Source organism: Peromyscus californicus, unplaced genomic scaffold (genome assembly GCF_007827085.1).
Source record: "Peromyscus californicus insignis strain IS unplaced genomic scaffold, ASM782708v3 Scaffold_20__1_contigs__length_68692818, whole genome shotgun sequence".
Taxonomy (NCBI): Eukaryota; Metazoa; Chordata; class Mammalia; order Rodentia; family Cricetidae; genus Peromyscus; species Peromyscus californicus.
Genome location: NW_026294503.1, coordinates 5,134,143 through 5,159,922, shown reverse-complemented (window position 1 = coordinate 5,159,922; position 25,780 = coordinate 5,134,143). Strand labels below are relative to the sequence as shown.

General features: G+C 45.5%; 1 protein-coding gene across 2 annotated transcripts in view; it reads left to right on the top strand.

Annotated features, from left to right (window-relative positions):
- Ncald (neurocalcin delta) overlaps positions 1-25,780 on the top strand; it is a 250,376-nt gene that overhangs the window by 52,763 nt on the left and 171,833 nt on the right. The window contains exon 2 of one of the 2 annotated variants that reach the window (XM_052747635.1): positions 10,990-11,039. The gene's annotated coding sequence lies outside the window, so the exon portion shown is untranslated. Of the gene's footprint in view, positions 1-10,989; positions 11,040-25,780 lie in introns of those variants that run through there. The other variant, XM_052747636.1, reaches the window with a different exon arrangement.

Here is a 25,780-nt window from a genome sequence, read left to right as displayed (position 1 = left end):
ATAAAGAGAGAGAATTAATTAAAAACAATCATTAAGTCATTGAAAGAGCTGCAGAGACAAGCTACTTAGCAGTGCTTTCGGCTGGTTCCTGTGCAATTAGTTTCTGTGTGATTTAGGGAGGCGGGCCTCATTAAAGCCGCACTTCAGACAGCCCATCAACCTCCATGCGCTCTCCCTTCAAAGACTTGGAGTCATTCTACAAGCCTGGAAACACTGTATCATTAAATACCGGGAAATGCTGTCCGCTGGCCCCCAGAACTGTCAGGACATTTCCTTCACATCTGCTGATTGATATGGTTGCTACCATTCCTTTTCTCTTCATTGAATTCATTGAACATTTATTGACAGCCACCAATAACCTGACACCTAATTACTCAGATGAAATATTGTTTTCTTCCCACTTTCAAGGTACAGAGGTAAATCTTGCTTTCTACATCATAGGGAAATTGTGTTTTCTCTCTCCATCTCGTGAGAACCAAACACTCACAGTACAGATTTAACAGATTGTCTAATAATGGCATCTATTGCATAGTGCATTCCATATGCTGGATGAGGCAACACTTAATTGTTTGACTTGCAGTAACAAATACAGGGCTGACCCAGCCCTGCGGCAACACCAGGAAGATGCTGACGGTCACCAGGTGACAACCTGAGGTCATATCCCTGTGCCCGGCACAGGTTGAAGGTCTGACCTTAGCTTCAGGCTTGAGGATGCACCATAGGTTATTGTCATTGTTTCCATATCAAAAGTACAGTTACTTGGAGCATGTTTTTAGTGCCAGTTCAAATTGTTGCTGTCAATCTTGGCTGCTCATGAACAGACAGAGAGAGAAGACTGAGCTGGGTCGTGCTGTTTGCCAGCTTAGCTCAACCCATAGTTGGGATTTTGTCTGAACATTATCATTCATTTCTATATGACTTAACCATGATGCTGTCTGTAAGAATAAGATGGTTCCTAGACTCTGTAGAACATGTTTATTGAGAGCCGTGGCTCTGAATCAGACTGCTGGATTCAAATCTCCACACCTTCAGCAAAGCCTGGTGTAAACATGGAGGCAAAGAGCATTTCTGCCGGGCGGTGGTGGCACATGCCTTTAATCCCAGCACTTGGGAGGCAGAGCCAGGAGGACCTTTGTGAGTTCGAGGCCAGCCTGTTCTACAGAGCGATGATCCAGGAAAGGCGCAATGCTACACAGAGAAACCCTGTCTCGAAAAACCAAAAAAAAAAAAAAAAAAAAAAAAAAGAGCATTTCTAAGAGATAGTTTCTCAATCTCTTAGGCGGGCTAAGAGAATCATAAAGGCTAAGTGTAATACCACACAAAGTATTTAACGTAAATCTTGGAATACATTATTATATTCATATGCTATACTGCTTGTCCATACACATAAAACAAAATAAATAGCAGCCATTTCTTCTTGTTGGTAGGGGTCTAATGTGCCACATGTCTAGTGATCAAATGGTGGTAGATGACTGAAAAAAAGAACCTGGAATGAACTACTGAACAGATAGCTTATTATGGGCAATTTTTGGAAAGGTTCAGAAGCAGTGAGGATTTGTAAAGAAAAAATCCTTCCAAGTCAGGTTCAATATGGAGGATACAAAGGCTAAGAGTCTGGGGTTTTCAGAAACATCTTGTCTTTTATAATGTCCCTGTGGACAACTGACAATTTTGGGGCTGGTGGATACCCCCAGTTCTCCAATGTCCTCTATCACAGCAATGTTTTACTTTATCAAAATGATCACACATGTAGATATTTTTGCTGATTTCTTTGTTTATTTTTTAATAATTTATCTCCTCACAAAAATACAAGATCCAGAAGTACAGGTACCATGCCAGTCTTGATAGCATGTGCAGCCCCATGAGACCTAGGCTGTAGTGGATGATCATTAAATATTTGTCATATGATAAATAAGAGAGTATACAATTCTTAGCTAGTGATACACAGTGTGAATTGAAGATTACTGGATGGTTAGAAAGAGGTCACTAGGAGAACGTTAGGTTCCATTTAGTTAGATTCGTTAACAATTTGTCTTTTCAAAGAAGATAGAAAGTATGTGAATCTTGTCTATTGATGGCAGAAATTGGAAGATATATCTAATGTCATGAAGCGAAATTTCAAATGCTCTCAACTCCAAGGCAAGAAGAGTAGATTAATGAAGAGGCAAAATTGAAATGTCTGCATTTAGATAAAGTTCTTTTTTTCTCAGATTGAATGTAATAGCCAACTAAAACAAGGCAGGGTACCACAGCATACAGTGTGCAAGAGACTTGGATTTATTGGCTACGTGTTAATCTGAGCCCCCCCAAAGTACATCCTTGTAGAATTTTAATGAAATCCCACCTTGGTCGTACATGGAAATCTACTGCGAATGTAGCAAATTACAAAGCAAAATGTACCAATGCTCAGGGCTCAGCCTCACGACTGTGATTCTACCTGTTTTGTTTCCTATTGCTTTCTCTGCTTTGGTCCCTAAGCAGCTCTAATGTCTAGACTGGGATGGTAGCTTCCGCCTTGACTATAAACCATCATCCCACATCCTTTCTTGGCAGGACTTGGTACCTCCACTTTGCCCCCAGTGATGCTTCCTTCACTAATTTTCTTCTCTTAGTCGTTCTCATCTATACACATTATATGTTGTCTTCCATCTTTGTAGTCCCCATCCTATAAACAGTAGTCCTGCACAGCCCATTCCTGACAAGGAGTTGTCCAGTCCCATTGTCTCCGCCTCTTCTACTGGACCTCACTCCTCTCAGTTTTACCCTATTAATCCATCAAGTTCTTTCTTCAAGGTCACCCATGACCTCTACGTTCCTACAATTTGGGGTAAGTATAGCTTAACGGCTCTGATGGTTTGAATGAGGATGACTGTCATAGGCTCCCGTATTTGACTGGTTGTTTCCGGTTGGTAGAACTGTTTGGGAAGGAGTAGGAGGTGTAGGCTTGTTGGAGGAGCTGTGTGACGAGGGCTGGGCTTTGAGATTTCAAGACTTGAGCCATTCCAGTGTGCTTTCCTCTCTTTGCCGTGTGGTTATAGATCAAGATAGGAGCCCTCAGCCGGTCCTCGGCTCTGCCATTATGGACTCTCGGACACCATAAACCCCCAATGAACTCTTGATTCTGTGAGTTGCCTTGATGTCTTAGTACAGCAGTAGAAAAGCAACCATGACAAAGGCTAAGACCCAGCCAGGGAGTTTAACAGCCCTACATCGTATTTATTCCAACAAGATGTGGGGTCCCTCCCTCTGAGACCCATTCTCCTCATCTAAGACAAAATGAAGGCCCTAATTTCAGTGGCACAGGAGTTTTGAGAGGTTGTCCATGGATTAATTCACTTCTCCAAAGGCTTTGAGGGGGAGTGGCTCTGGGAGGGTTTTGTAAGACTACCTTCCAGTCAGAATCCAGCTTATCATTCAAAATACAGCCCAGACAGAATGGCAATGTTGCAAGCGCAGGGCGCTTTCACGGCCATTTAGGCATGACATAGACAGGAACATCTGCCTTAAAAGCATTGCTCTCCTGTTATTTTTAGCTCTGCCTTCTCTAACATGTTTTCTTCTGGGAGTCACAGGAGAATAGACTGCACTCAGGACACAGTCTAAACTCCAAACAAGCCTGCCCACTCAGTCAGCCTCAGCTCCTGCCGTCCCCTCCCAAACTTCTCAGACCTCTTGTCAACCAGCCCCATGCTGTTACAGTTTGAGTATTAAAGGCCCCCTCCCAGGCTCATGCTGAATAGCTGGTTCCCAGCCAGTAGCACTATTTTGGGAGATTGTGGAAACTTGAGGGCTTGGGGCCTTGCTAGAGAAAGTAGGTCACTGGAGGCAGGTCCTTGGAGGTCTTTTCCCCCTGGCCTCTTTCTTTCTTTCTCTTTCTCTACATCCTGTCTACTATGAGGTGGAAAAGTTCCTCTACCACCAAATGTGCCTGTCATCACAAAAGTCTGCCTATGAACATGGAGCTGAGCAATAGTGAATGGGACCTCTGCAGACATGTACCACAGTGAAAACTCCCCCCTTAAGTGGTATTTGGTGGTGATGACTAAGGGGAATGAATTGGCCTTTCCATCTGTGAACCTCTCTGGGAGCTGCTCCTGCTGCGGACACCACTGTCCTCGAACCCTTGACTCTCCCTCTCACTTCTCAAGTCAGAAGACACTTCCTCAGAGCCCTTCATCCTACGTAGATTCTTCTGCATCACACTCCATCTCAGACCTGATTTCTCATCCTCACCTCATGACAGTGCACACTTGTACGTGCATACGTGGATCGGGGCTTGGTTTTAGGGCCTCCTACATGTATTATACTGAGACTTTTGTTTCTCTCTCTAGATTTTATGTTCCATGAGAAGAGGGATTCTACTCATCTTGGCTGTGCACTCCTGTTGCTTGGCATAGTCAGACATCCAAATTGTTTTCTAAGTGGCTAGTAATGAATAAAATGCTTAAATTGGTGAAAAGGGACTATGAGGTAGGGGACAAGCAAGTCTATGTCACAGAGAGTGACAGAGTGAGGGCCATGTGTCATGGTCACTTCTGTGATGAGGTCTACAAATCAGAAGTACTTGGAACAAAAGAGAAAGGTCTGGGTCCATCGGGTGAAGGGAAGCTTTGAAGCCGTTGGCTTGGACCCACCTCCTCTGTGCCCCATCTTAGCACTTCTCAGGAGAAGTTATGCTCCTTCTCTTCCATGGTAAACAATGGAAGTCAGAGTTTGGAAAGAGAAGGACTGTGGAAACTAGTGTGTTTACCTCAATTCTGCCCACACCCCAGAGAGACCCACCGCCACAATATCCAATCCTCAGCTCTACCTAGCTTGGCTACCAGTGGCATTTCCACTTCCTCATGTTGCGACTCAGGATGCTCAGGAGTTCTTGTGAACCAAAGTGAGAAGATCGGCTGCTGAGCCCCTGGCCTGTGGAGACAAATTCTGGCTCGGCAATGTGCTGTGTGCCAGTCTGGATGCATGGACTTTTTAAAATCTTTTTATTTTAACACTGGGAATCATCACTACTAGGGATGCTTCCAAAGAGTAAGTTGGGCAACTCAAATATGGGGTTTGGTTCAATACTTGTGAGTAGTTAGTATTCAATACTAATTCATCATTGCAAGGCCTTTCAAAAACACATTTAATTTCCTTTTAATCACCCCCTGTAGGCATAGAAATATGCACTATGTCCACAGAGATGTGCTGAGAAGCTGGAATCATTTTTGAAAACCAGAAGCTATAGTGAGGACATCAGAATGTTAGCAGCAGAATAAACAGGCCTTGGGAAGGAAGAGGTGTGAGGCATGAACCATCTTTCTGAGGTGCTGCCCAGCTCCCTGTGCCACTGTTAGCTGTAGATTAAATGTCTGGAGAGATCATATATGCCTTGAGTTTGGGCCCATCCACGGTGAAGAGAGAAGCATGGGGCTGCTTGTCCTTCCAGAGCCATGGGGACCCAACAAAGACAGTTCTAGAAGGCTCAGATGCTGACTAGACAAAATCCCCCACAGTCCCCAGGACCTCACACAGACTTGATTCATTTTCAGCCTCTTCCCTCTCCACGTTTAATGGCTTTGTATTGTAACCCAGCATCCTTCCCTCTGTCTTACCAAGGGGTTTTCTTTCGAGTGGCTTCTACACTGTTGACTCACTCACACATTCATTTTGTCAACACGTGTTGATGGGACTCTTAGCCATTATCAGCTTACATCAATGAACCAAAGAAATTCTTATGTCCTCAAAGACTTCCTTCCCAAGGAGGAGAGGCAGACAACCAAAAATAAATATATAGCACTGTGTGGTGGCAGGCTAACAGTCAAATGCTAGTAGGAAAGCCCTAAGACCGAGAAGGGGTTGCCCTGTTTATGAGTCTGTCTCTTCCACCTACCCTCTTTTGACGACTTCATTTGTCTGTTGTAAAGGATGAGCTGGTTTTTCTCCTCAGGAGTGAGCACTTTAGTGTTCCCTAGATAAGATACCCTTGTGGTCTGGCCACTGGGTGATGGTATTTTTCCTTGATTGGGTCAGCCAGGTCCTCCCAGAGGGCCCACTGCAGGTGGCCTGGACAGAGGAGAGCACTGTATCTGCCCTCTGTATCCTCTGTGACATTTTGGAGCATCCTGGTTATCTAAAGAAGACATGCGTTTCATCCCATGCAGACAGTCTCTGTTCTCTGGAGTCAGGCTGGGTTCTCTGTGTCCATTTTTAAACTTTTTTTTATATACATACTTTCTGGATTTTAGACCAACTGTAGGATATAAATAAGAAAAGTAACCCTGCCTGTGACTTAAGTCACAGAATAATGACATCATAATGACCTAGCCCAGGTAAAATGGTAGCAATGGCACTGCCAGGGTTTGTTTGGGTTTGTTTGTCATGGAGAGCAAACTCAAGCCCTTGAGCATGCTCAGCATGTGCTTGGTTACTGAGCTACACTTGCAGGCCCAGAAATGGTTTTTAAAAGTCAAGTTAGAATCCTATTAAATCCACTCTATCTATAGTTAATGCTCATGTTTACTAAATTTGAGAGAGCCAGATTAATCCTTTTCTATGGACTTGGGCTAAAAGTAGAAAGTGAGATGAGGAAATGCTTTAAAATAGTTTTATGTGCTGGTGCATCGTCTCTGTGGGTAGAAGCATCTTCTGCACAGATCTGACAGCCTGAGGTCAATCCCGAGAACCTACACGCGAAAGGGAAGCGACTCTGGAAGTCGTCCTCTGCCCTCGCCATGTGTGCGTGGCACATGTGCCCTGTGCTACCTACTCTATAGCCGCTTTTAGCTGAAATGAAAGAAAATTTGAAAACAGTTATTCGATGCTTCTAGAAAGTGTGATGCTCAGATGTGGTCCCCACCTTGCAGGATGTGTGGCTGAGCAATGACAGGGCTGTCCTTGACCCAGCTTTGGTTCTGGTGGCTGTGTCTGAGATGGTCAGCTGTGTTGTGAGTATATTTAGCTTATGCTAAATGCCCCTGGGAAGAGGAATATCATCTGTTTTCAGTTTAATTGTGTTTGGGCCATGGACATTTTTTCCAGATGAATAAATATTAAGCTTTTCCCACTTCCTGAGAAAAACTAGGGTTGAATTGGAAGCACGAATTATCAAACATACTTTAAATCACATGAAAATGAAATGTAAAGCATTATGGGCTGTTTACAAGAACATTTAAAAATGTATTGCTCTATGAAAGTGCCAGATTTTAGATGAAGAATTGTGTACAAAATCTGACAGAGCAGAAATGATTGCTGTTCCCATCAGCGTGAACAGACAGCATGGCTGACCAGGGCTTAGAGACAGTGCCTCAGCAACGTTACTTCTACACAGGATCTTCTCACAACGTTTAAAACTGTTTAAAGTTGTGCTTGATCCAGATGTTTGCGGCTTCAGGAGCTCATAACCTTGGAAATTTGCATATTCAAATGGGAAAAGGCATCTTAAAAGTATCAAAAAGTATCTTCAGCATTATTACTATCATAAAAGAGTTTACTCCATGCTGATGAAGAAGTAAATTTAACCAGCAACACTTATTTGTTTCTTCATAAACCCTAAACTTCCCAGTAGAGAAGGAAAAGTTGAAGCCAACTGTAAACAGATTTAGGATGATGACATATATTCCTCTGTGTCCACAGCTAGCGGTCTTTCTGTCTGCTCCAAGATCCACCCCCTGCTAACGAATGTTCAAGACCTCAGACTTCCTGTGTTTTTCCTCCTTCTTCCTCCTGCCTTCCAGAGTCATGATATAAATTAGGAAGGCACGTAGCAGAATGATTTAAATGCAAATTGTCTCTCCTGGCCCCAGACACATATGTTTGAAAACTTGGTGCCCATTGCTGTCACCATTTGGGGAGGTCATGGGACCTTTGGGACTGTGGTCCACCGGCATAAGTGGGTTGCTGTGAGTGGGCCTTGAAGGTGGTAATTCTTCTGGGAGTGGCCTGAGATTTCTGCTTCCTGATCAGTCAAGATGTGTGCAACTGCATCTCACACTTCCATCACCACAGACAGAGACACGCTGGCCTCCAAGGCCTCCCGCGCCTTCCCTGCCTCCCGCGCCCTCCCTGCCAGCAGACTGTATTCCCTGAAGCTATGAGCCAAAGTGAGCCTTCCTTCACAAAGTCACCTCTGTTGGGTCATGATGATAGGCAAGATGGCTAACACAAACACAGCCCTTTCTTCATGTGTTAAAGAATGAAAATGTGTTTCTCCTAGTTCTGGAGGCTGGGAAGGCTCAGATCAAGGAACGGGAAACTCTGGTGTCTGGTGTGGGCTACCGTCTGCCCTTGAGTGCTGTGGTCTCACTTAGAAGAAGGGTCAGGGATGGGAGATGGGTGCCTTGTGAGGCTTCTGGTATAGGAGCCTTTGTCCATTTAGGAGGGAGACGCCCCCATGATATAATCTTCTCAGTAAGGCCTCACCTCTCCGCACTGTTGAATCAGGGAGGAAACTTCCACATGTATTCAGAGGATTGTAAATATAGATATAGCCCATACAGTGTCTCTTTATATATACAATATTTATATAGAGAGAGAATTATGTGGAGTGTGTGTGTGTGTGTGTGTGTGTGTGTGTGTGTGTGTGTGTACAGTTGTGGAAGTCATAGAATAGCCCACATGAATTAGTTTTCTTTCACCATGTGGGGGCAGGGGTTGATTCAGGTCATCAGGCTTGGCAGCTGACACCTGTGCCCACTGTACCGCCTTCCTGGCCTCCTTAGGTCTATATTTTAATAAAAACAACCATTTGTAAAGAGTGCAATCTATGCCTTGTCAACTGTTTAGACTGGTCTTCCTACAAGTTGATAACCCCCCAACCTTGCCCATTCTCCCATTAATGCCATAGAAAAGAACGAAGAAGACAGAATGTGTCCGTGTACAGAGGTCTGTGTGTAGACTATGGTAAGACAGAATGTGTCCGTCCATGTACAGAGGTCTGTGTGTAGACTATGGTAAGACAGAATGTGTCCGTGTACAGAGGTCTGTGTGTAGACTATGGTAAGACAGAATGTGTCCGTGTACAGAGGTCTGTGTGTAGACTACGGTAAGAGAGATTGTGTCTCAGTGTACAGTCATCTGTGTGTAGATCTGAAACTTGTGCAAAGGCTTAGAGGAAGAGAATTCTCCCAGCCTGTGCTGCTGCTGGCTTAGGCATGCTGGGGAAGGCAATGGGGCTCCGCTCAGCTTGCTCACTCTCCTTGCCATTTCTCCCTACCCCCTGACTAATTCTTAAAGCCTGAAATGGAGCTGACTACACATATTTTAAAATGCATAAAATGTTATGGATTTACTTCGTCCCTTTCCACATCCTAGCAATGGAAAAGTTTTAGAATGTCATTCCTAAGTTATATGTTTGGATGTCACCAAACTAACTTTGAGTTAAAGGACAGTCTATAAAAAAACATCCAGTCATATTTATTTCTGTTCTAAATTGTGCTTGGAAAGATCCCTTTTCTTTAAGCCAAAGCTTTTCAGTGATATCTATTCACCGTACAGACTGCAAGTGAGAGAGTCACTGAATCTGTTGTACACCAGCATTAACAGAGGGCTGGAACTGAACATGAAGAAGTATCTGTCATTTCTGGAGCACGCAGAGGTTCAGTCGCTGGCCCACTGACATCTGGACAAAGCGACAAACTGGTTCACTGCTCTGCTAAAGCTCCAGTTGTGTTTCAACTTGGTGTATTGACTGAGGTGCGTGTGGCAGCAAGTGGTGCGTCCCCAAATCCTCAAAGACACCGAGATTAGTAGTGATGGTTTTCTAACATGTCAGTTGAGTTACCTTTTCATATTGAATTATTACAACTGACGTTTTAGTTTTTAAAAAAATCAGGAAGGACAAACATTTGTACAGTCCTGGGGTTTTTATCCCCAGTAAAAGTAGCATTGATGCTTATTAATTCAATGATGTCAGTTGGGATGTTTAAAGCAGATCTTCCCAGAGGGCTTTGGCCCTCTTGATAGCTTTGAAATTATATTTATAGAGATCGATTAGGTTGTCTAGACTGGTGGCCCCAGAGGTACTAAAATGCTCTTTCTTTGAAAGAGGGCTTAAACACCAGACGTGTCCATTAGTGATAGGACCACAGACCCCATCTTCCACATCCACGCTTTCCCATCAGACTTGCTGAGTTAGTCTTCTTTCAGGCTGCTCACTTGGATCATTTCTGTGTTCTACAACTTCTGAATCTAACCAGCTTTCTGCCCTTAGTCACCGGCTTCCACCATGGGTTCCTGGGATGAAACCCAGCTATGTAGACTTATTCAACAGGCGCTCTAGCCAATGGAATCATCTACCACTCCTTAATGATGCTTTAAAAAGTTAATATGTGTGTGTGTCTATATGTGCTGGTGTGTGGGTGTGCAGATGTGTGTGCATGTATGCACCATGTGCATGTGGAGGCCAGAGGAAAACCTTGGGTGTTGTTCCTCAGGAGCCATTTACCTACTTCTTGAGTTAGAGTCTTCCATTTGGACTGTAGCTAGTCCCAGAAAGGCTAGTTAGTAGTGGGGTAGGCTGATCTCAGCAAACCCCAGGGATCTGCCTTCTCTGCCTCTCCAGCACTGGTTTACAAGTATAAGCCAGCATGCCTGGCTTTTTTTGTGGATTCTGAGGGTGAAATTTGGGTCATCATGTTGTGTGACAAGCTCCTTACTGGCTAAGGCATCTCCCCAGCACTGTGAACTGTGAATGCTCAGCGTGTCACTTTACAGTCGTGTTTACACATGTGGAAGGCAGCTCTGACCATGAGGACCCAGGTGTCCTTTCTCTTGCGTGCTTCATCATCTTCCAAGAAGCCTGTGAATGTTAACAAGAAGTCAACCCCTGACTCCCATGTATTGACCTGCATCTTTGTTCTAGAGGAGCTGATTTTGTTGACCTGCCATCCTTTCCCCAAATGCATTAGTGACTCACAAAGCCAAGGCTCCAGCGCTCCCCTTGAGCAAGGGAGGACGCCTCCTTTAAACGTTTCCGCTCACTTCTGTTGTGTTGCATGTTTCTTTCAGATCACCTCAACGCTTGTCCTGTGGAGCCACCTGAAAGCCACAGCCACACAGTAAGTGCACATTCAGAATTCTCTTCTCAGCTCCGCGTGGGAACCTGGGCTTTGTTGAAGGGCTTTCACAAAAATCGTTATGTTCAACTGTTTTATCAGTGAACAGCAGCAAACCGAGTGGGGTTTTCTGTATAGGAGAGACACTAAGCCATCCCTTTAAGATTGGTAGAGTTAATAAATTAAATAGAGCTCAGATTGTCTCCAGGGGCACACTGCAGCAACGTCCCCTGACATGTTAAGCTGGCTCATAGGCCAAGAGGCATTTCAGATGGGTGCCAGGCATAAATTATAGCAGAGCCTGGCACTTAATGGGCACATGCATGTCTTGGGAGTGTATAGATGGGTTAAGTGACTTAGCAGTTTGAGATAGCAGCTCAGTGAGTGGCCTGCCCCGGCCCCTACCAGGAGGCCATGTGGGGTTGTGGGACGTGTGCCAAATCCTCATCTGGATCCCTTGTTCTTCCACTTAATGGCCACACGTATGTCAGCTCCTCTCTGTGGGTTGGTGTCCTCACTCTCACAACGGGTCTAATAGTGCTGCCTTGCTGGCTGATACAATGCCATTTAAAATGCTTGTGAAATTTTTATTTTATCTTGTTGTTTTCTGGGTTTGGTTTTTTAAGCCAAGGTCTCACTCCACAGCTCAGGCTGGCTCCAGACTCACTATGGAGCCCAGGCTGACAATGAACTGACTGCTCTTCTTTTGCCTCTACCAATAGGAGAGACACTAAGCCATCCCTTTAAGATTGATAGAGTTAATAAATGGATGGAGATAAATTAAATAGAGCTCAGATTGAGAGCTACGATATTACGGGTGTGAGCTACCACGTCCAGAAATTAATGAACATAGTAACGGCTGTATGTCCTATGTGGAGACTGAAGCGCTGGTTTATTTTAGAAGCATTGACACCCCAGAACAACGAGCTCACTGTGCTCAGACCCTGCTTTCCAGTTCTGTTCTGCATGAAAAGTGGGGTTCCTTGGGAAAAGGGTTGATTGAGACGAGGGCAGGAAATATACAAGATAAGAGTGTCCAACAGTGCCAGAAACTGAAGAAATGAAAAAGAAAATAACAAAACAAAGTACCCCCTCCCCCTCACACAAATGTGGGACCCAGTTGTAAGAGCTCCCAATGGCCAGGACAATTTCAGCAACATAATAAAACAGCATCGAGCCATAATCTAAAGTGAACGATACATACCGCACTCGTATCAATGACTGGGTAGATAAATAGTAAATGATGGGCCTCCCCACCCCCAGCAGAAGAATCCCAGCAAATGTATAGACAGGAGGCAAAGCACAGGCTACAGAGGGTGACTTTCCTCCAAAGAGTGCAGAATGGAAAGGATGAGAAAACGTCACAGCCTCACAAATCCTACTTCAGACAGGATGTTTTCTGCTCTGGAGGACTGAGACCAGAGCTTTGTCCCTGACAGGCCAGCCCTCTCCTGCCTCACCTCCGCCAGGGAACCGAGGTTCACATCATGATGACCCATTATGTTAGCAAGAGGCATCTTTGATCTGTAGTGAATAGGACACTTTGCCTTTGCGATTTTCCTCTCCACCTGTTCCCTGACTCTAATCGTGAGGAAAACGTAAGACAAATTCTAATATTTGTCTGTTCTAAATGTTTGACCAGAACTCTCCAAAACCATCAATGTAATTAAAATCAAGTGACAGATGAGAAACTGTCCCAGGCAGATGCCTACACCACCGTTATGACTGAATGTCATATTGGATCCCAGGTTGACTCTGGGATGGAACCAGAACATGGACATAAAGCTACGAAAACGTGAATGAAGTGTGGAGGCTAGTCATCAATGAGATGTTGTGTGCTTTATGGTTTATTGGTTGTGACACATACCCTTATTAATGGAAGATGTGAACATTTGGAAAGCTGAGCTTGCCGTCCACAGTTTCTCTCTGCCCATCTTCATAAGAATCCTATAAATTCTTATAAATGTTGGAGAAGAAAATTTTATGTTTTAAATATAAACCTCTCCCTCAAAACAACAGCAAACAAACAAACACTGGTTTAGAGACCTACATTCCAATTTAAAACTATTTTTATTTGTGTGTATATGTGTATGGTCTGTACACGTGAGTGCAGTTACCCACAGGCGCTAGAAGAGCCCCCAGAGCTGGAGTCGTAGGCAGTTGTTAGACACCCAACATGGGTGCTGGGAACCCTCTGGTCCTCTGCAAGAGGACTCTTGATCACTGAGCCATTTCTCCAGCCCCCACCTGCTAATTTTAAGTACCCCCCAAAAAAATCACTTTGGTATATAACTCATTTGTGCTTCAAGATTCCTACATAAAGAAGTATATTTATCCATGAACTTATAAGTTATGGGGGCTATGTACATGTATTTTTATCATCCTTGGGAGGAGGAACAAGCTGGATGTGATGGTGCATGTCTATAATCCCAGTGCTTGTGAGGCTGAGGCAGGAGGATCTAAGTTCCGCATCTGGCTACATAAAGAGTCCCTGGTGGAAAACAAAAACACAAATAGCAATAGCAACTAGAAAAAAAGAACCGAAATAATTGTTGAAGCCGAAACATAACTCTTTGAGTATAATGAGAACTAGAATTCTGTCAGTTACTTCTGCATCACTGTGGACAAATACATGATAGAAAAAGTGAAGGGAGGGAGTTTTGGCTCATGCTACAGAGAGATTATGGTCTGTCACAGCAGGGAAACCATGGCAACCTGGCTCCATCTGTAGAGGAGTGTGAGGCAACAGTATTTACCTGCAGCCCACGAGGCAGAGAAAGCCAGCTGGAACCAGGGACAGGTGTCACCTCCAAAGGCTTATCCCTATTGTCCTAACTCTGCCATCTAGGCTTCACCTCCTAAAGACTCTGCGGCCTTCAGACAGTGCCACAGTGAGGGCCTAGTGTTCAAACATGAGCCTGTGGGACGTTTCAGATCCAAACCAAAACAGAAACCGTGTGTTTTTGTTGTCTGTTGCTACATAACCAACCACCACAAGCCCAGGACTTAAATCTGTTTTCATGCATTGAATCCCGGGGCAGCGAGTCCAGGTTTGCTTTCTGTCTCTCAAAGCAAGGTTGGCTCCTCTGGTTGTTATTAGCGCTCAAGGTTTTTCTTTTTAGCTCATGAAGTTGTCAAATTCAGTTGAGCTTGAAATACTGAGTCTCATTTTCTTTGTGGCTGTCACCTGGGTCCATCCTCATCAAGGAACTACCCATCACTCCACGCTCTGTGACCTTTCACAGCCCTGGAGTCTTACGTAGCAATGGGGGAAATGTCCATCCAGTTGGCACTGCCATTGCTGACGAAAGGTGGATGACAGGCTAAGCCCGCCCTTCGCGGGCACGGTTCACACTGGGGATGGCTGGGGGTGTGCACATTGTGATATGAGAATGACGTGTAAAGGCCACGGGTTGTAGGGTGTCGGGATCTCATGGATGTTGGGATTTCTACCATGAAGAGCAAAGTGACATAAGGCAGGATGGAAGGGATGTGCTTGTTGCTTGCTTTCAAGCGGATTTCAGCTGGAGGTGAACAAATACGTTTGTCCCCACCCCAGAGTTGTTAAAGACTAACAATGGCCCTCAAAGTGACGGATAGCAGCTGGGATTATACGAAGATCAAAGAGTCAGAAGAAATATTTGGAGATAGTTTTTAAATGTATCACAATTTCTCTGACTAGTCTGACAGAAATGCCGGTGTTACCATGTTGTTCCATAAATTACCGCAACCACCACCTACATCTTTGGCATCTTGGTTTTTTGTTTCCTCACTTTGATCTGGTGGCTCTGTATAAAACCAAATCACTGAGAAACCCTGTTGTGTGTTTAGGCATCAGAAGTCACCTGCCAGCAGCTGCTTGGCTGGAAATAAACTCAGGACTCTGCCAGCATCTGTGAGTGGGCTTGGGTAGCTGTGCAGTGAGTTTCCGAGGAGGTCACTAAGAGCCTATGAGGGGACGCGAACAAGAGTCTTTGCTCTTTAGGACTCAGATCTGCAGCTGCCTTGACGGAGTGGCTGAGGTGAGGCAAAGGAGAAACCCACACTGGAAGTCATTCAGCGAGGAAACTTGCAGGAGAACCGGATCCTCACGGTTCCCTGCCTCCTTCTCTCCTTTCCAAGTCTCCTCCCCATTTCCCCCACTCACTCACAATAAGCCTTGGGCTGTAGGTATTGGTTTCTCCTATTCCAAGGGCTTTAAAGACTTTTTCAGAGCAACATAGACTAATAGACTGTGGCTGTTGGTGAAATAACTCATTTATCATCAAAAGGTCAGAGCTTCCTCCCTTCCTCCCTTCCTGCTTTGGGGTTGTTTTCTTTGTAGGAGCTAAATAAAGGTGTCTTTTAAAAACATATAGACAATAAGTGGAGGTAAATGCAAGTGACCTTTCCTGTCTGAGGCGAGCGCAAGCAGAGGCCCAGGGGTGCATTTATCTCTGAAGGAGTCTTCCTTGGGCTGCCTCCAGGGGAAGGTTCTAGAATTTCCTCAGCTCCTGACCTATGGTGTCACTCAAACTCTCCCATGTGTTCCTTTACTGGGTGGGGCTTGGGCTTGCCTACCAGTTCCCTCAGGTTTATTTGACACATGTTAACATATAAATCTGATAATTCCCCTCTTACTGAATCAGTTCCAGCTGTGTTTAGCTGATGGTTGAAGCCATGATCATTGGGTTTTGTGTGGGAAGAGGTGAGTTTGCTTTGAAGTGGGGTATTGTGTTAGTGATACCTCTACAATACACCTGCCATCGGGTTTTTGTTTCTGGGGTGCACTGATGTCATTTTGCTTGTCAGTGATTAAGTCCAAGTTGGATTTCCTCATTTGGGGGTACCCCAGTAACAAATGGGTCAGACAGTGCAGGCTTGCATCATAAAGCAAGACAGACCTTCACCAACTCATTATATGATTTCTCTTTATCCGATACTGCCCCAGAGACTGGTGTCTGCAGAACAGCTGACATCACCTCCTCCAAATCTGACCTCTCCTTTCCCGAAGTTCAGGTCACTTAGAGATTCTGAACTTCCTGCCCCATCTTTCTCAGGCACTGCCTACTGCTGGGACAGTTTCTCTCCAAGGACTGTAAGACCTTCGACAGCAGGACCTCTGCAGTTTGCTGTCTTTAATAACACAGTCTACACTCAGTGTCCCCAGCACTGGGTGTCACCAGTCCTCATCCCTCTGCTGCTTCTTTTGTGTATCTGGTGTGCTTCTTTCAATGGAGTACAGCACAGCCTTTCCCTGTTGCAGGAACGCAAGCAGGCCTAGGCCAGCAGACACCCACGCCTGTCCTTGGGACCATCCCACCTTCCTTTTCTGCCCATCCTGGAGCCCCCACCTATCTTTTGAGGCCTCTCTTCTACATCTCAGCCTCTGGATCTTCTCCTTAAGGGGGTTCCAACTGAAAGTGAGCCATCCTAAGCCGTGGCTGACCGGCACTGAAGACCTTTCTCGTCCCCCCACCCTGGCTTCCACTCTCAGTTGTCCTGCTTACGGACTGTGTGTGAGTCCTTGAGCAAATTTCTGAGATGTTTGGAGATTAGTTTATCTTCATCTCTAACACCTTCAGAACACAACCCACAGGGCGCTATGGAATTCGCTGAGTCTGTGATACCGCCTTCTTGGTACAACCAAACACCCAGGGCACAGTTCCGTCAGTAATCAATCCGAGGGAGGTAGCTTGGAGGTTGAGGCCAAGAGCAGGTCTACTGAGCAAGACAGCGATGGAGGCGGAGGCTGGAGGATGTCACGGAATAGCTCTTTCCACCTTCTGGGAAGCAATGAATGTTGGCCCATGTGCTTCTTTAGCCGTGGGCATCTCTTTCACCCCGATCCACTCTTGGAAGCAGCTGATGGGGATTGGTGCACAGCACAAGTGATACATGCCAAAGACAAATCACAGCGGTTTAGTTTGCATGTCTGACAGGTTCACGATTCTAGAGCCAGGTAGCATTTCACTCTGTGAAATAAGCCAGGTTTCCAGTGGGGTGAGCAGAGGGGGTTAGCTTATGTGGGGGTGGGGGGCAGGCGGAAATAAGAAGCAAAGGACAGCTTGGTCATTCCAGAGTTCCTGTTCTTACAAATCTTATAAGGTAGAATAGAGGGGTGTCCTTATCATGCCTGCTCATACAAATTGCCCTTTTCTGATTGGATGCTATAGGTAACTTTAATCATCAATCATCGTCATCTTCTTTCTTGTTCTCCTCTTCCTACTTCTCTTCCTCCCCCTCCTCCTAACACATTTCAGCCTTCAGTTTGTTTGCATAATACTTAGCATGTATGACTCTGTTATATTCTAGTCTGTGTAGGTTTAGTACACATGCCTTGTCCAAAATTATGGCCTCCTATAAATGCCTGTTTAGCATGCATCTTATTGCTGTAGCTGAGGATAAAGGTGGCGTCCTCCTTGATCGAAACCATGTGTTTCCAAGTCTCTCTTCTCCTGTGGTCTATGTGCTATGTGGTCTTCAAAGCCAGTGTCTGCTCACTCTTTTTACCTCTAGCCACTGGAAAGAGTACACACTTAGTCAACAGCAGACTTGTTTGAAAGGATAAAGTATCCTGGATCTTTCTAAGAACACAAATGATTATAAGAAGAATTATATGAAAACTCAGTATGAGTATATGAATAGATTTTTATTGCATGCAAGTGTGGGCAAAGGAAGGTGGGCCTACCGTGGCTTGTGATGCTCCAAATCAATGCTATTGGAGTCAGTAAAGGAAGAAGAGATTCGGTAAAGTTGCAGCCTCCCTGAAAATGCTGGTCATGTTGCTTGGAAAGAGAAGCGAACTCCCCAACGGGAGCATATAAAATTAGAAGGATGTAAAAGGAAACCTGCTGCCCAAGGGGAGGGGCTGGCAGATCGGGGTGGATGCTGGCAGCCACCTGGTGTGCGATTTAACACTGCTCTGAGCTTTTGTTCCATGACATTTGTGACTGAGTTTATTCCCATTCTCTTGTCAAAAGCAGCGTTTTCTAAAGGGTGGATGTTTTCTTTCCATTCTTGTTTACACCTTCCCATCCCGCTGTTTACAAGATTGGTCTCTCACACTCTGCCTGGGGTGTTTTCTATTATTGTGTAGTTAAAACTGCCAGAGGAGTCTTTAAGATGCTCTGTTTGGAAAGATGGGGGAGCTGTGCTACCCTGCAGACTCGCAGCATGGTGCAGCATCTCCCCCATGAAAGAGGCTCATAGCTATTATGAACCTGTGACCAGCTGCGAAACTTTGCACATCCGAGTATTCTGAATGCTTGGATGTATCTGTTGTGTGTCTCATTATAGAGCATCTCATGTGGGCTGGTGCCTAGGGTCGAAGGAGGTGTGACTCCTCCAAGTGGAGCCCTTGGTACCTTCTCCCCAGCTGTGTGTGGGAAGTGAAATTACTGCTTCCTCTCCCTCCTCGTTCACATCCTTCCCTTCCCTTCCCTTCCTCCTTCTCACTCATTGCCTGGTCCCAGCATCCATGTTCAGAGGATGCTCTGCCTGATAACACAGTCATGGTGGCACCCAGGACCCACTGGAAATGGAATTTTTTTCTTTTGACTTGACTTTTCTGAAGCGTGGAATCCAGAAAGGGAGAGAGTTGGAGAAGCACTTGCTTTGACTGATTTGCTCTCTTCCTAATTGTGATGGCTTTTTGTACCAAGAGGGACAGCCTTCGGCAAATTGGTAAAGTCAAGTTTGCCCTTGACCTTCTGGAGTTTCTCCTGGACCTCACCTTCCCAGGACTCCTTCCCACTTCCTCTCTTGGCAGTTCCCTCCTGTTGACTGTTCACTGCTGCAGACCTTTATCACGGAGCAGACGCTGCTTCACACTTCCTAGTCTTCCCCTGTGTGCTAATTTCCCCCACCAAACATCTCAATTAGTAATCCTTCCGGCATAAAGCTATCTAACCTAAACTGGGCATTGTGGTACCGTCCTCTCAGCACTTAGGAGGCTGAGGCAGGAGAACCATGCATCTAAGGCTATTGTGGGCTGCAGAGTAGGCTTGTCTTAAGAAAAACAATTTTAAGGTCTAATTCAATCCTGTCTAATCCAGCCTGACCTGATGGTCCATAAACATGGACGGTAAGGGCCAAAGACCCTGTGCTTGCTTGGTGAGCTCCTCTATGGTGAAAGAGGCATGAAGGCAAAGCACAGCTCACCAGGCCTCAGAAGACCCGGGCTTCGGATTCCAGTTCAGTCACTCACTAGCTGATGGCCTGGGGCTCAATTCCTTAACCTCTCACCTTGGCAATGAAATTGATGAGCCCATGATTTCCCCCTTAAATGATTCCCCCATGTGATTTTCTCCTGCCCTTCCCCCAGCCTCGATCTCTGGGGGCTGGAGGACTTATCTGGTTGTTGCTTTCTGCAGAATAACCCTGGTCTTTTACTTTTTAATTCGGCTTGATCTGGCTTGTTGTGTCAGTGGAGAAACCTATTATCAGGGCACAGAAAACCTGTTAGTAAGGTTAGCTACTTTTCTGTTGCTGTGACAAAATGCCATGACCAAGAGCAACTTCTAGAAGGAAGAGACTACTTTGACTTATGGTTCTGTCGGGATATGAGTCAGTCATGGCGGGGAGCATGGCAGCAAGTCGTAGGCATGGTGGATGGTGGCGGGCAGGAACCACAAACAGCAAACACAGAGCGCAAATTGGAAGTGGGTGAGGTTATGAGCTCTTAATACCTGCGGCCAGGGGCTTACTTTCTCTAGCAAGGCTTCATCCACATTCTCAAATAACACTGCCAATGGAGACCCAGTATTCAAGTACTTTCGCCTATGGAGGACACTTCTCGACCAAAGCACCACAAGGAGGAAGGCAAGAGAGTGGTAACCCTGGGTAAAACGTGTAACTTCTTAGCAGAGGATGGAGTAGACGGCTTCAGCTTGATTTTGTTATGTTCTATAACTTCAGTTTGTCTGAGTCCGTGGCCTGCATGTGAGGTAGACTCCAATGACTGAGAAAGACATCATCCTGGCCACGGAGGATGGTCTAGACTAAAGCAGCCTGCATGTGAGGTAGACCCAAATGACTGAACAGCATCAACATGGCCACGAAGAATGATTAGAAGGTAGCAGTAAACAGAGGGACGGTTTCCTGAAACGGAGATAAATATTGACAGTGCAGACTCTGTCTGGGAGCTGGGACTAGTCCGTGAGAGGGAAGCCAGCAGAGTGCTTGCTTTGTGCAGAACTTGATGTTGCTTAAAACGCCACAGTCTCAACAAATGATAGTGAGTATAACTTTAAAAAAATCAAAATGAATACAGAAGATCCACAATGGAAAAGTATCAGGATTCTAAATAGAATAGGATTAGAAACAGTGTAACGCTGAGCCGCCCTTAATACAGGGAATGATAAAAAAATCAGCAATAGTGAGCCTGTCTTTAAAAAAAAATCTTTCATCCATTTTGATTTTTAAGAATATTTACACTAGCCAGGTGGTGGTGGTGCATGCCTTTAATCCCAGCACTGGGGAGGCAGAAGCAGGCAGATCTCTGTGAGTTCGAGGCCAGCCTGGTCTACAAAGCAAGTTCCAGGACAGCCAGAGCTGTTACATAGAGAAATCCTGTCTCAAACAAACAAACAAAACAAAACAACAACAAAGAATATTTGTATTAAAACTAAAATAATGTTTTAATTGCTTTTTTTTAGTGCCATCTTAAATTTTGTGATTATGATGATTCATCCCAATTGTCAATTTAATGGGATTTAGAATTCACCGTGGAAACAAACCTCTGGGCAGGTCTGTGAGGGATTACCTAGGTTAGGTTAACTGAGACGGGAGGACCCATCCTAAATGTGGATAGAACCATTCACTGGGCTGGGGCCTGGGCTGAATACCAAGGAAACAGTGAGCAGAACGTAGGCCTTCATCTCTTGATACCGCCTGACTTTGGACACAGCATTACTAGTTGTCCAGAGCTCTTGCCACCACCATTTCCTTCCTGTGATAGACTCTGCCCTGGACCTGAGAGCCAAAATGAGATCTTCCTTATTTAAGTTGCTTTTGTTATGTGTTTTGTTATAGCAATTAGAGAAGTAACTAACTGTCCCAGTGACTAAGGCCAGGGCGACACTTGTCTGCATGGCTTCACCTCGATTCCGCTCTGTATTGCATCATGTGGAAAGCCCCAGAGAGACCTCAGATTCCGATTCCCCATTTCTTACTTACTCATGACCCAATCTGGGGTACTGAATTTAATTTAAATACAGTCTTGTCAAGAGAAAAAAACTACTGACATGTTGGCATTCTTTCTAATTAGGTGACTACAGTGTACGAAATAATTTGGAAAGAAAGCGTAAATATTTGCTCAGAACTTCTTTCAGGGTGGGTGTCAGCACCCACTGGCCAGCACCTTGGCTGGCAGCTTAAGCAGAGTTTTATTGGTACCCAAGCCTGCGTTTTTTAAATCTGTCATCCATGGTTGGCTTTGGATCACAAGGGTAGAGCTGAGTCGTTAGAACAGAGAACATGTGCCCCGTGTAGTTGACCATGTCTCCTATCTTGAAACACAACACTCTGATGTTCTTGGATCAGAGTGTGGATTAGTAGCATGTAGAGCCCCGGTTGTTTGCAGACTTCTATCACAGGGAAGGCAGAGGCCTTTACAGAGGCGTGTGAGTTCCCATCTGTAAGAAACAGGGTGACAAGAAAGGGGCCCGGTTCAAAAGCTCAATGGAGAGGAGCATTGCTAAGTGGGGCTCTCAGGTCTAGCTGTGACTTGACATCACAGATAAAAGATGCTAATATGAACTTGGCGTTGTCCATACCTGGCAGACATTGAGTTCATGAAAAAGTGAGTTCTTTCCATCAGCTCCAGTGACTTACTTTTTTAATTACTTCAGTCTGTTAAATTGGTTAACTTTTCAAAAGATTTATTTATTTTTATTTGATGAGTATGAGTGTTTTCCTTGTATGTATATATATGTGGTGCCCTCAGAGACCAAATGGTTGTTAGCTACCATGTGAGTGCTGGGAACCAAACCTGGGTCCTCTGCAAGAAGAGCAAAGTGCTCCTAACCACTGAGCCATCTGCCTGGCTCCTAATGTGATTAGCTTCCAGCTAACTTACTTTAGCAATTCAGTAAATAGTATATATTTACCCCAAACTATATGTGTCCCTTTAAAAGTGATCTACACTTAAGTCTGAATGTGAACCAATAGACAGAGGAAGGCGTTAGATTGTGTCCCGGAGGTCCCAAGGTGACCCCAGGGAGATGATTAAGAAAGATCAAATTGTGGCAGGCTCTGCGCACTGGCTGGGGGTGTGAACTTCAACCAGTGGCTAGTGAAGAGCTTCTTCAACCAATGGAGCAGCACCCCCACTCTTCGACTTTAGGGTGCTCATTCAGTGGTCGTGTGTGGAGGTTACAGGTAGAGAAGAGAAATAGTTGAACCAGTTGAAGCCGGTTTCAAAAGACTGGCAGGATTTGATGATGAACTCAAATCCACGGGTCCCAGGAATATGGCAAGGAAGGTAGATTTGAGAGGGATGGTTCCAGTAAAACCAACCAAGAGTTGGCGACCGGAAGAGGGAGGGAAATGGGTCTGGAGTTGACATCATTGGAAGGCCAAAGAAGAGATGATGTCATTGGAAGGCCAGAGAAGAGCTGATGTCATTGGAAGGCCAGAGAAGATAACAAAAACAAAGGGTCCCAGGGAGCAAAAGGGATTAGGGTCAAAACAGTATTTCCACTTCAAATGATTTAGAAATGCTATGGAAAAACACAGAAATGAGAAAAGCGGGCGGTGGGGGTGGGGAAGGGAGAGGGCAGAGACTGATGGTGGCAATGAAGATTTGTTTTTTCTGAGAAAAAAACTATTACTGGAGCCAGTGGACAGAAAACCAAGGGGCGAGGTTAGAGAAGAAAGAACTGTAGTGGCTGACTGTCAAATTAGAGCAGCGAACCCAGAACTGGAGTCTCAGGTAGAAAAGAATCCTATGTCAGTATAAAGTTCCCATAGAAAATTTTAGACATACTAAAACTCATTTAATATTGATCTAAAATTCAAATTTAACTGCAAATCTAATGTTTTTATCTGCTCAGTCTGGCAACTCTAGACGGTGGTGATGCCCTCATTTATACAATAGTCAGGAGAGGAGGAGAGGGGGAGACAGTAGTGAGCTTGGGGACGACACACGGGTCCCAGGAAAAGGCAGGATGCTGCATTGCTGTGGAAACAAGGGGCACACAATATTGGAGAGAGTTGAGTAGAAAGGTCAAGGTCACTGCATTGGATGGTTTGGGAGTTCCCAGGCAGCTTGTGGAAAGCAAATGGGGAGCAGGCTGCCCTGGGTTAAGGATCAGTGCCCTCCTGCTGGGAAGCATGGAGAAGGCACACATCTGAGGGAGCCTGAGGAAGAGCAGAGAGGCAGAATAGATATGGAAGAGGGGAGGTGTGGGTGCCCCGGAAGGGGGCTTTATGAATAAATGGTGGGCTGACATTTGCAGGGAGGGTGCACCCTCTTCGTCCTGTTCCTCAGACTGGAGGAAGCAAGAGGAAACAGAGGATTTGAAGAGGAGAGAATGACATGAGAAGCCCTTTAGTCAATCTAGACTGAGTCATTGAGAGTGAATGAGATGGAGGTAAAACTGGGAAGGAAAGGAAAGGGAGTCTCGGGCTCCAAATCCACCCCGGCCCATTTGTTGATTGCGGGAGGGATGTGATGAAGAATTCAGAGGTGCTTGTAACTCATCCAAGAGGGAGTGCTCTGTTTCCCTCCTCTTGTGTTTTCTTTCTATTCTAGCAATCCATATCCACTCACAGCAGGTGGAATTGCTCACCAGGGAGAGGAGAATAACGGCAGCAGAATGAAATAGGCTTCCTCTTCTGTTTTCTTAAACCCAGAGATTCTGGCCTCGGAGCGATCATGGTCATTTATCCACATCTCCAGTCTAGGAACAGTGCAGCAGGCATCCCTGGGGTAGGCATGTTTGGAGTCTTGTGGAGTCCTAATGTGGAGTTGTTCCCATCATGCAGCCCTTGTCTGTGGGATCAAGGGCCTCGCCATGTCACACCTAAGTGACAGGGACTCACAGATAGAGTCACTCTGCTCCCAACAGTTGGAAATTCTGCAGATGGGAAAAGATGCAGTCAAGCCTGCAATTCACAGCTACTTTACCTGTCTCCTTGCAAGAGTAGAGGTGTGTGCAGCCCTGGGAGGGAGCCCTTGTGGGGCTGCAGAAGTGGGAGCGCTCAGAAAGAGAGAGGTATTTTAAGGAGGGTGTGGGGTGGTACCCCCTGCTGAAGCGCTTCTGCCTCCAGATAACACTCCCAGTCCTGCTCCAAAGGGATCTCTCTCCCTCCCTGCAGCCCCAACACAAAGGCACAAATGAAATTCCTACAGGCAGACTTCTGCCGTCTGGTTATTTTTAGTATTTGATGTTAGTATTTATCAAGCGTTGCAGTGTTAATTTGTCCTCCCACCGTTCATCTTCCTGCCTCCTTGTGCTGGGCTGAGAAGAGACTCACGGGAGAAGCAGCTGGTGACCTCACAGAAACATGTCCTAGAGAGAAGAGCCTGAATCTTTAAAAATCGATCTTCCTCACCCCTGCCTTGCAGAGAAGAAAGATCTGGATTCTGCTAGCCAGGAGTGCAGTAAAAATGTTGGTGGATGGGAACCCATTAGAATATCTGGGTGGTGTAGTTAGTTGGGTCAAGGGCTTTGGTCGCAAAACTGAATTAGGGAATCTTCACATGCATGAGTTGTCATGATGCTGAACTGGATCAGAGGCCAGGTAAACAAGAAGTCTGAGGGAAGCAGAACTCAGAGGAGAGGAAAGTTAAAAATCCATGTAAACAGCTGGGGCTTGAGACAGCTAGAAGGCTGGAGGCAAACTGGCCAGGTCTGGGTCTTGGTGGAGGAAAGCGCCGTGCTGTAATAAACCACCACTGAATGCTGACGCCCACCCATTGCTGCCTAAACTTCCTGCCCTGGGATGAAAGCCAGAACAGACACATGCTGGGGTAGAGGAATTCTCAGGAAGCCTTCTAACAGAGGGTAGCAGGGCCTTTCCCAAATACAGGACACTTGGCCATTGGGCTCCTTTCCAGCCCATCACTGTATTTAGTTCCCAGGAAGCAGGCAGGAGTGGTTTCCTTTGGTAACTTAAAAAAAAAAAAAAAGTATTGCTTTGATGTAACAGCCTTGGGAGCACATTGGTAGGTATGTTCTGGTTAATTTTCTATCAACTCAGCACAAACTAGAAAATGTCTCTATTTGATTGGCCTATAGGCAAGTCTGTGGGGCATTTTCTCGGTTAATGATTGATATGGAAAGGCCCAGCCCACCGAAGAAGGTGTCTTCCTCAGAGACGTGGTCCTGAGCTGTATAAGAAAGCAGGCTGAGAAGGCTACAAGGCGCAAGCCAGTGAGCAGCATCCCCCCATGGCCTCTGCTCCAGTTTCTGCCTCGAGTTCCCATCCTGACATGTTTCGAGGTGAACAGGGATGTAGAAGGGTAAGCCAAGTCAACGCTTTCCTCCCCACGTCTCTTTGGTCGTGGAGTTTATCACGGCGATAGATGGGACAAAAGCAGCGGGACAGTGATTATTGACACATGAAGCCGAGGCTGAGAGGCACTCAGAGGAGCAATGTCTGAAAATGACCCAAATTTCCCAAAAGACATCAACATACAGAGTCAGGAGGTCCAGTGAAATCTCAACAATGACTAACACAAGGAAATTCACCCTAAGACGTGTAACTGTCAATTGCTTGTAAATGATAGAAAAGACAAGATTCTTCAAGGGGTGAAA